The sequence below is a fragment of the Lolium perenne genome, chromosome 7 (assembly GCF_019359855.2).
Source record: "Lolium perenne isolate Kyuss_39 chromosome 7, Kyuss_2.0, whole genome shotgun sequence".
Taxonomy (NCBI): Eukaryota; Viridiplantae; Streptophyta; class Magnoliopsida; order Poales; family Poaceae; genus Lolium; species Lolium perenne.
This window is the reverse complement of record NC_067250.2, coordinates 278445385-278455076: the sequence shown is the minus strand read 5'-3', so window position 1 is coordinate 278455076 and position 9692 is coordinate 278445385.

The window sequence follows — 9692 nt, the reverse complement described above, 5'->3', positions numbered from 1 at the left end:
GGAGAAGACGACGCACCAGCGCCGTCCGATCTGATTCTAATCCTACGCCCCACACTGATTCATACCGATTCGGGTTTTAAGAGAGACTGACGAGTGGCCCCCACCCTGTCAGCAGGCCCGCGCGCACTGGATGCGTTGCTGGGCCATTTCTGCCTTTTTCAAACCGTTTCGGCCCAGTTAGTTTCCCGCCGGCCTTTTTAATTCAAACTGAGTTTAATTAATTCAAATGAATTTCAATAGTGCCCAAACTTTGAAATTCAATATTTTCAAATTGGCTAAACCAAATTTAGTGAATTTTATGTTGTTAGAAAGCCACTGAAATTATCTACAACATGCCACTAGCCCCATGGTCAGATTCTATGTAGAATAAATATGATAAAAATAACAAGACAGAGACTTTTCCCTATTCAAATAATTCTTAAAAATCAACCAAAATAGATATTAAGTTAATTCCAACTCTAATAGCTCACATTTGACTTACACTAATTGTTTATGCAATAAAATGGTGTGGTCACTTTGCATGATCATGCCATGGTTTAATGAATGGATATTTTGACTAGTTTAACTAGTTGATATTGTCCAAAACTATTAAAGTTAAATTGTGTGAAGTCTTACACTTCATTTAAACTTGTCTCACATGGATTCATGGGATGTTTGGACCCCTGGTCCCAAACTCTCTTATATGAATTACTTGAGATTTAAATCAAATGTAGTGTTAATTTAAATGGTATGAGGTGATCCACCTCATTTAAATCATTTTCCCAAATGATGATGATGATGAACATTTGACTTGGGTCAATGTGAGTTCATCCATGATTGTTGGAGAAATTAAATCTTAAGAAGATTTCAATGAGAGGAAATTATTTCTCAAGAACCCTATGGAAACTATCATTTACATATGGAATACAAAGAAGTGAATTCTATTTAAACCCCACAACCCATGCACCCTAGTTTATTTACTTGTGTGCATAGAGTAGTTTGTGTGTTCTATGTGATGTATGGAATAGCCATTGAATTAGTGAGTAATTATACTCGTATTCAAATTTAGACGGTAGCACCGGAGAGTACGCCGAAGAAGAAGGTTGCTACCTGATACGTCTCCGACGTATCGATAATTTCTTATGTTCCATGCCACATTATTGATGTTATCTACATGTTTTATGCACACTTTATGACATATTCTTGCATTTTCTGGAACTAACCTATTAACAAGATGCCGAAGTGCCAGTTGCTGTTTTCTGCTGTTTTTGGTTTCAGAAATCCTAGTAAGGAAATATTCTCGGAATTGGACAAAATCAAAGCCCAGGGGCCTATTTTTCCACGAAGCTTCCAGAAGTCCGAAGGAGAGACGAAGAGGGGCCACGGAGGGGCCACACCCTAGGGCGGCGCGGCCCCCCCCCCCTTGGCCGCGTGGCCCTGTGGTGTGGGGCCCCCGTGCCGCCTCTTGACCTGCCCTTCCGCCTACAAATAGCCTCCGTGACGAAACCCCCAGTACCGAGAACCACGATACGGAAAACCTTCCAGAGACGCCGCCGCCGCTGATCCCATCTCGGGGGATCCAGGAGATCGCCTCCGGCACCCTGCCGAAGAGGGGAATCATCTCCCGGAGGACTCTACGCCGCCATGGTCGCCTCCGGTGTGATGTGTGAGTAGTCTACCCCTGGACTATGGGTCCATAGAAGTAGCTAGATGGTTGTCTTCTCCCCATTGTGCTATCATTGTCGGATCTTGTGAGCTGCCTAACATGATCAAGATCATCTATCTGTAATTCTATATGTTGCGTTTGTTGGGATCCGATGAATAGAGAATACTTGTTATGTTGATTATCAAAGTTATGCTTATGTGTTGTTTATGATCTTGCATGCTCTCCGTTACTAGTAGATGCTCTGGCCAAGTAGATGCTTGTAACTCCAAGAGGGAGTACTTATGCTCGATAGTGGGTTCATGCTGCATTGACACACAGGACGATGTGAGAAAGTTCTAAGGTTGTGTTGTGCTGTTGCCACTAGGGATAAAACATTGATGCTATGTCTAAGGATGTAGTTGTTGATTACATTACGCACCATACTTATTGCAATTGTCTGTTGCTTTGCAACTTAATACTGGAGGGGGTTCGGATGATAACCTGAAGGTGGACTTTTTAGGCATAGATGCAGTTGGATGACGGTCTATGTACTTTGTCGTAATGCCCAATTAAATCTCACTATACTCATCATGATATGTATGTGCATGGTCATGCTCTCTTTATTTGTCAATTGCCCAACTGTAATTTGTTCACCCAACATGCTGCTTGTCTTATGGGAGAGACACCTCTAGTGAACTGTGGACCCCGGTCCAATTCTCTTTACTGAAATACAATCTACTGCAATACTTGTTCTACTGTTTTCTGCAAACAATCATCTTCCACACAATACGGTTAATCCTTTGTTACAGCAAGCCGGTGAGATTGACAACCTCACTGTTTCGTTGGGGCAAAGTACTTTGGTTGTGTTGTGCAGGTTCCACGTTGGCGCCGGAATCCCTGGTGTTGCGCCGCACTACATCCCTCCGCCATCAACCTTCAACGTGCTTCTTGGCTCCTCCTGGTTCGATAAACCTTGGTTTCTTTCTGAGGGAAAACTTGCTGCTGTGCGCATCATACCTTCCTCTTGGGGTTGCCCAACGAACGTGTGAAATACACGCCATCAAGCACATTTTCTCGGCGCCGTTGCGGGTGAGATCAAGACACGCTGCAAGGGGAGTCTCCACTTCTCAATCTCTTTACTTTGTTTTTGTCTTGCTTAGTTTTATTTACTACTTTGTTTGCTGCACTAAATCAAAATACAAAAAAATTAGTTGCTAGTTTTACTTTACTTATTATCTTGTTTGCTATATCAAAAACACAAAAAAAATTAGTTACTTGCATTTACTTTACTTATTTCATCATGTTTCCTTTTAATTTTACCACAAAAGACATACCGGTAGGACGTGGGTCTATAGTTGGGAGAAATAATATAGAAGAATTTTTCAATCATGTTAGTACTATTGAAAATTTTGAAGATAGACACTTGGTAGACCTTGCGCCTACTTATGAAATTGCTGCTGCGCATTTAGTTCGCCTGTTGGAAACTAAATTTGTTAATCTTAATCCTATAATCCAACACATGTTTTTCACACTTGGCGATATGGAAGAAGGGGAAAAGAAAGATTTTGTATTAGAAACCCTTCTTAGAGAATTTGGTGGTCTAGCAAGAGAAGCTAGAAAGGTGTTTGCTAAATTTAATATGCTTGGTTCTCCTACTAATTTTGTTAGTCTCCTTGAAAAGATGGATATGGATAGAATAAGATACACCAATAATATTGATGATGGAGGGGAGATCAAAGCACCAATACCATGTAAGCTCCTAGCTATGAATGATGCACTAGAAAATAACTATGCTTGGCTTGTTCCTGAAAATTTGTTTGATGAGAGTAGCACGCCTAAGACTAATGAAAAGGGAGATGCTAAAACTTATGTATCTAATATACTATGCCTGGTTGAGAAAAGCCCACACCCCGCTGTAGAAGTACCACCCTTCGATAACACTTGATGCACACTTTCTGCGCCTAGCTGAAAGGCGTTAAAGAAAAGCGCTTATGGGAGACAACCCATGTTTTTACCTACAGTACTTTGTTTTTATTTTGTGTCTTGGAAGTTGTTTACTACTGTAGCAACCTCTCCTTATCTTAGTTTTGTGTTTTGTTGTGCCAAGTTAAGCCGTTGATAGAAAAGTAAGTACTAGATTTGGATTACTGCACAGTTCCAGATTTCTTTGCTGTCACGAATCTGGGTCCACCTCCCTGTAGGTAGCTCAGAAAATTAAGCCAATTTACGTGCATGATCCTCAGATATGTACGCAACTTTCATTCAATTTGAGAATTTTCATTTGAGCAAGTCTGGTGCCATTTTAAAATTCGTCAATACGAACTGTTCTGTTTTGGCAGATTCTGCCTTTTATTTCGCATTGCCTCTTTTGCTATGTTGGATGAATTTCTTTGATCCACTAATGTCCAGTAGCATTATGCAATGTCCAGAAGTATTAAGAATGATTGTGTCACCTCTGAATATGTCAATTTATATTGTGCACTAACCCTCTAATGAGTTGTTTCGAGTTTGGTGTGGAGGAAGTTTTCAAGGATCAAGAGAGGAGTATGATGCAACATGATCAAGGAGAGTGAAAGCTCTAAGCTTGGGGATGCCCCGGTGGTTCACCCCTGCATATATCAAGAAGACTCAAGCGTCTAAGCTTGGGGATGCCCAAGGCATCCCCTTCTTCATCGACAACATTATCAGGTTCCTCCCCTGAAACTATATTTTTATTCCATCACATCTTATGTGCTTTTTCTTGGAGCGTCGGTTTGTTTTTGTTTTTTTGTTTTGCTTGAATAAAATGGATCCTAGCATTCACTTTATGGGAGAGAGACATGCTCCGCTGTAGCATATGGACAAGTATGTCCTTGGTTTCTACTCATAGTATTCATGGCGAAGTTTCTCCTTCGTTAAATTGTTATATGGTTGGAATTGGAAAATGATACATGTAGTAATTGCTATAAATGTTTTGGGTAATGTGATACTTGGCAATTGTTGTGCTCATGTTTAAGCTCTTGCATCATATGCTTTGCACCCATTAATGAAGAAATACATAGAGCATGCTAAAATTTGGTTTGCATATTTGGTTTCTCTAAGGTCTAGATAATTTCTAGTATTGAGTTTGAACAACAAGGAAGACGGTGTAGAGTCTTATAATGTTTTCAATATGTCTTTTATGTGAGTTTTGCTGCACCGGTTCATCCTTGTGTTTGTTTCAAATAAGCCTTGCTAGCCTAAACCTTGTATCGAGAGGGAATACTTCTCATGCATCCAAAATACTTGAGCCAACCACTATGCCATTTGTGTCCACCATACCTACCTACTACATGGTATTTTCCCGCCATTCCAAAGTAAATTGCTTGAGTGCTACCTTTAAAATTCCATCATTCACCTTTGCAATATATAGCTCATGGGACAAATAGCTTAAAAACTATTGAGGTATTGAATATGTAATTATGCACTTTATCTCTTATTAAGTTGCTTGTTGTGCGATAACCATGTTCACTGGGGACGCCATCAACTATTCATTGTTGAATTTCATGTGAGTTGCTATGCATGTCCGTCTTGTCACAAGTAAGAGAGATCTACCACCATATGGTTAAGCATGCATATGTTAGAGAAGAACATTGGGCCGCTAACTAAAGCCATGCTCCATGGTGGAAGTTTCAGTTTTGGACAACAATCCTCAAATCTCAAATGAGAAAATTATTAATTGTTGTTATATGCTTATGCATAAAAGAGGAGTCCATTATCTGTTGTCTATGTTGTCCCGGTATGGATGTCTAAGTTGAAGAATAATCAATAGCGAGAAATCCAATGCGAGCTTTCTCCTTAGACCTTTGTACGGGCGGCATAGAGGTACCCCTTTGTGACACTTGGTAAAAACAATGCATTGTGATGATCCGGTAGTCCAAGCTAATTAGGACAAGGTGCGGGCACTATTAGTACACTATGCATGAGGCTTGCAACTTATAAGATATAATTTACATGATGCATATGCTTTATTACTACCGTTGACAAAATTGTTTCATGTTTTCAAAATCAAAGCTCTAGCACAAATATAGCAATCGATGCTTTTCCTCTATGGAGGACCATTCTTTTACTTTCAATGTTGAGTCAGTTCACCTATTTCTCTCCACCTCAAGAAGCAAACACTTGTGTGAACTGTGCATTGATTCCTACATACTTGCTTATTGCACTTATTATATTACTCTATGTTGACAATATCCATGAGATATACATGTTACAAGTTGAAAGCAACCGCTGAAACTTAATCTTCTTTTGTGTTGCTTCAATGCCTTTACTTTGAATTATTGCTTTATGAGTTAACTCTTATGCAAGACTTATTGATGCTTGTCTTGAAGTGCTATTCATGAAAAGTCTTTGCTATATGATTCACTTGTTTACTCATGTCATATACATTGTTTTGATCGCTGCATTCACTACATATGCTTTACAAATAGTATGATCAAGATTATGATGGCATGTCACTCCGAAATTATACGTGTTATCGTTTTACCTGCTCGGGACGAGCAGAACTAAGCTTGGGGATGCTGATACGTCTCCGACGTATCGATAATTTCTTATGTTCCATGCCACATTATTGATGTTATCTACATGTTTTATGCACACTTTATGACATATTCGTGCATTTTCTGGAACTAACCTATTAACAAGATGCCGCAGTGCCGATTCTTTGTTTTCTGCTGTTTTTGGTTTCAGAAATCCTAGTAAGGAAATATTCTCGGAATTGGACGAAATCAAAGCCCAGGGGCCTATTTTTCCACGAAGCTTCCAGAAGTCCGAAGGAGAGACGAAGAGGGGCCACGGAGGGGCCACACCCTAGGGCGGCGCGCCCCCCCCCTTGGCCGCGCGGCCCTGTGGTGTGGGGCCCCCGTGCCGCCTCTTGACCTGCCCTTCCGCCTACAAATAGCCTCCGTGACGAAACCCCCAGTACCGAGAACCACGATACGGAAAACCTTCCAGAGACGCCGCCGCCGCCGATCCCATCTCGGGGGATCCAGGAGATCGCCTCCGGCACCCTGCCGGAGAGGGGAATCATCTCCCGGAGGACTCTACGCCGCCATGGTCGCCTCCGGTGTGATGTGTGAGTAGTCTACCCCTGGACTATGGGTCCATAGAAGTAGCTAGATGGTTGTCTTCTCCCCATTGTGCTATCATTGTCGGATCTTGTGAGCTGCCTAACATGATCAAGATCATCTATCTGTAATTCTATATGTTGCGTTTGTTGGGATCCGATGAATAGAGAATACTTGTTATGTTGATTATCAAAGTTATGCTTATGTGTTGTTTATGATCTTGCATGCTCTCCGTTACTAGTAGATGCTCTGGCCAAGTAGATGCTTGTAACTCCAAGAGGGAGTACTTATGCTCGATAGTGGGTTCATGCCTGCATTGACACCTGGGACAGTGACAGAAAGTTCTAAGGTTGTGTTGTGCTGTTGCCACTAGGGATAAAACATTGATGCTATGTCTAAGGATGTAGTTGTTGATTACATTACGCACCATACTTAATGCAATTGTCTGTTGCTTTGCAACTTAATACTGGAGGGGGTTCGGATGATAACCTGAAGGTGGACTTTTTAGGCATAGATGCAGTTGGATGACGGTCTATGTACTTTGTCGTAATGCCCAATTAAATCTCACTATACTCATCATGATATGTATGTGCATGGTCATGCTCTCTTTATTTGTCAATTGCCCAACTGTAATTTGTTCACCCAACATGCTGCTTGTCTTATGGGAGAGACACCTCTAGTGAACTGTGGACCCCGGTCCAATTCTCTTTACTGAAATACAATCTACTGCAATACTTGTTCTACTGTTTTCTGCAAACAATCATCTTCCACACAATACGGTTAATCCTTTGTTACAGCAAGCCGGTGAGATTGACAACCTCACTGTTTCGTTGGGGCAAAGTACTTTCGTTGTGTTGTGCAGGTTCCACGTTGGCACCGGAATCCCTGGTGTTGCGCCGCACTACATCCCGCCGCCATCAACCTTCAACGTGCTTCTTGGCTCCTCCTGGTTCGATAAACCTTGGTTTCTTTCTGAGGGAAACTTGCTGCTGTGCGCATCATACCTTCCTCTTGGGGTTGCCCAACGAACGTGTGAAATACACGCCATCACTACCAAGAGGAGGAGGAGGAACAGTTTGAGAACTACTAAGGCAAGCTAATATTCTTGCAAAGTGCAAAGCCCCTTGGGGCAAGGCACCATGTTTCTTACCTTTTCTTATATGAACCCATCCCAAGTTTTTACTTTACAAGTTTTTACTTGTTTTCTAAATGAGTTACTTTTATAGTTAACTTTGGTCAAAGTACAAGTTGATTACTAGAGTAGTGAGTTAGTCTTCCCCAAGCAAAGCAAGTTAGCACCCCTCATGAATTAGAGCTAGTGCTAATGAATTAAAACTTGACTACTCTAGATGGGAACAATGTGAATTTGAAGGATTTTTGAAACCTTGGAATGAAGATGCATTCCATTGAATGATTTTTGAAGGTGAATATGAACAAGAGAAGATGGTGATTTTTGATAAACAATGATGTTGGTTTGAATGCGATACCTTTCCAATTCTTAAGTACCCCCACAATACCTGATTATGGGTAGGGCTTAACTGGAAGTTTATGCGTCTTAGTATGGGTTCCCTCTAAACAAGCGTCGTCGGGGTTATGCCGAAAGCTGCCTCTACAACAAAAGAAACGATATGATATGATGCGAAATGAGGTGAATGTCCGGCCCAAGCCCTGTGCAGTTCCCAGGTTGACTGTCTGTCTTCACTGGGAGGCCAAGCTCATGGGGAGAGGTGCTCATACTAGGATTCGTAAGTGAAAGGTTATGGTTGATGATCCGCGTACTGTGTTACGATGATTCGGGGAAATCCCGACGGATGAAATCAAATGTTGTGGCACAAGTGTGCAACCTCTGCAGAGTGTAAACCTATTCGAATAGCCGCGTCCACGGTTACGGACGGTTGGAAAGGCCATACAGTTTCCGATGTCATATCTTTGAAAATGATGTTGAAAAGGATGATGGTGAAATGACTTGTGGTGGATTGAATTGAAATCACCACTTGAATGGTGGGAATGACACTAATGTTCCCACTTGAGTTAGTTAGCACTTGAATAAGCTTTTCTCAAACTTTGTGAACTAAAACTAGCTTTATGCAAATAAACTAGAGCTTAGCAAACCATACTAGAATGTCTAGCACTTACATTAGTATTAGTTTGCGAGTACTCAATGTACTCACGGCTTTGTCCCTGGCTATTCAAATGGCCAGAGTATGAAGATGACCAAGGAGATGACCAGCAGGACGCCTACGACAACTAAGCGCCTTCCGACGTCAAGTGTTGGCCTGTGGACTAGAGAGTCCTTGTATCTTACGCTTCCGCTATGTTGAACTATGAACTTGTGTTTGTTCGTTGATCAATAGATCAACTCTTCGTGTAATATGGATCATGAGATTCCAATTTGTAAGACTTATGGTTTGTAATGAATGATGACTGTGATACTTAACTATTATACCTCGCAACAACAATATTCCTGGGATTGCGATGTATGACATAATAGGCATTCGGACTTAAAAATCCGGGTGTTGACAAGTTGGTATCAGAGCCATTGTTTGACCTTAGAAGACCTTAGTTAGAATGGGCGTTCTGAAAATCTTAACTTTGAAATCAAATGAAAGAAACTATTTGTGAAAATTTACTACGCTCTTGTCTTTGAGACTTTGCCAAAATGTGATGAATCATGTCTATCTTATTTGAATCAACTTAAAATTTTGCCACACTTTGCACTCTCTAACTAACTCATCCAATTCTCTTTCAGATGGCGCTGAATGAAGCCATCAACACCAAGTTTTACCAGCTTGGGAACGGAGGAAGCTTGATCTTCGAGCACGACCTCAACGCCCTCTCTGACTTCCTTGGGCGCCCACACCCCGAGTTTCACGGGGTTCAGCTGGACGACACGCCCGGAGGAGAGTTGCAGTGGGTGATCACTGCCGACTTGAGGGGCAAGATGGAGCCTCCCACTTCTGAGAGGATCCTCTTCTCCTTCCGCG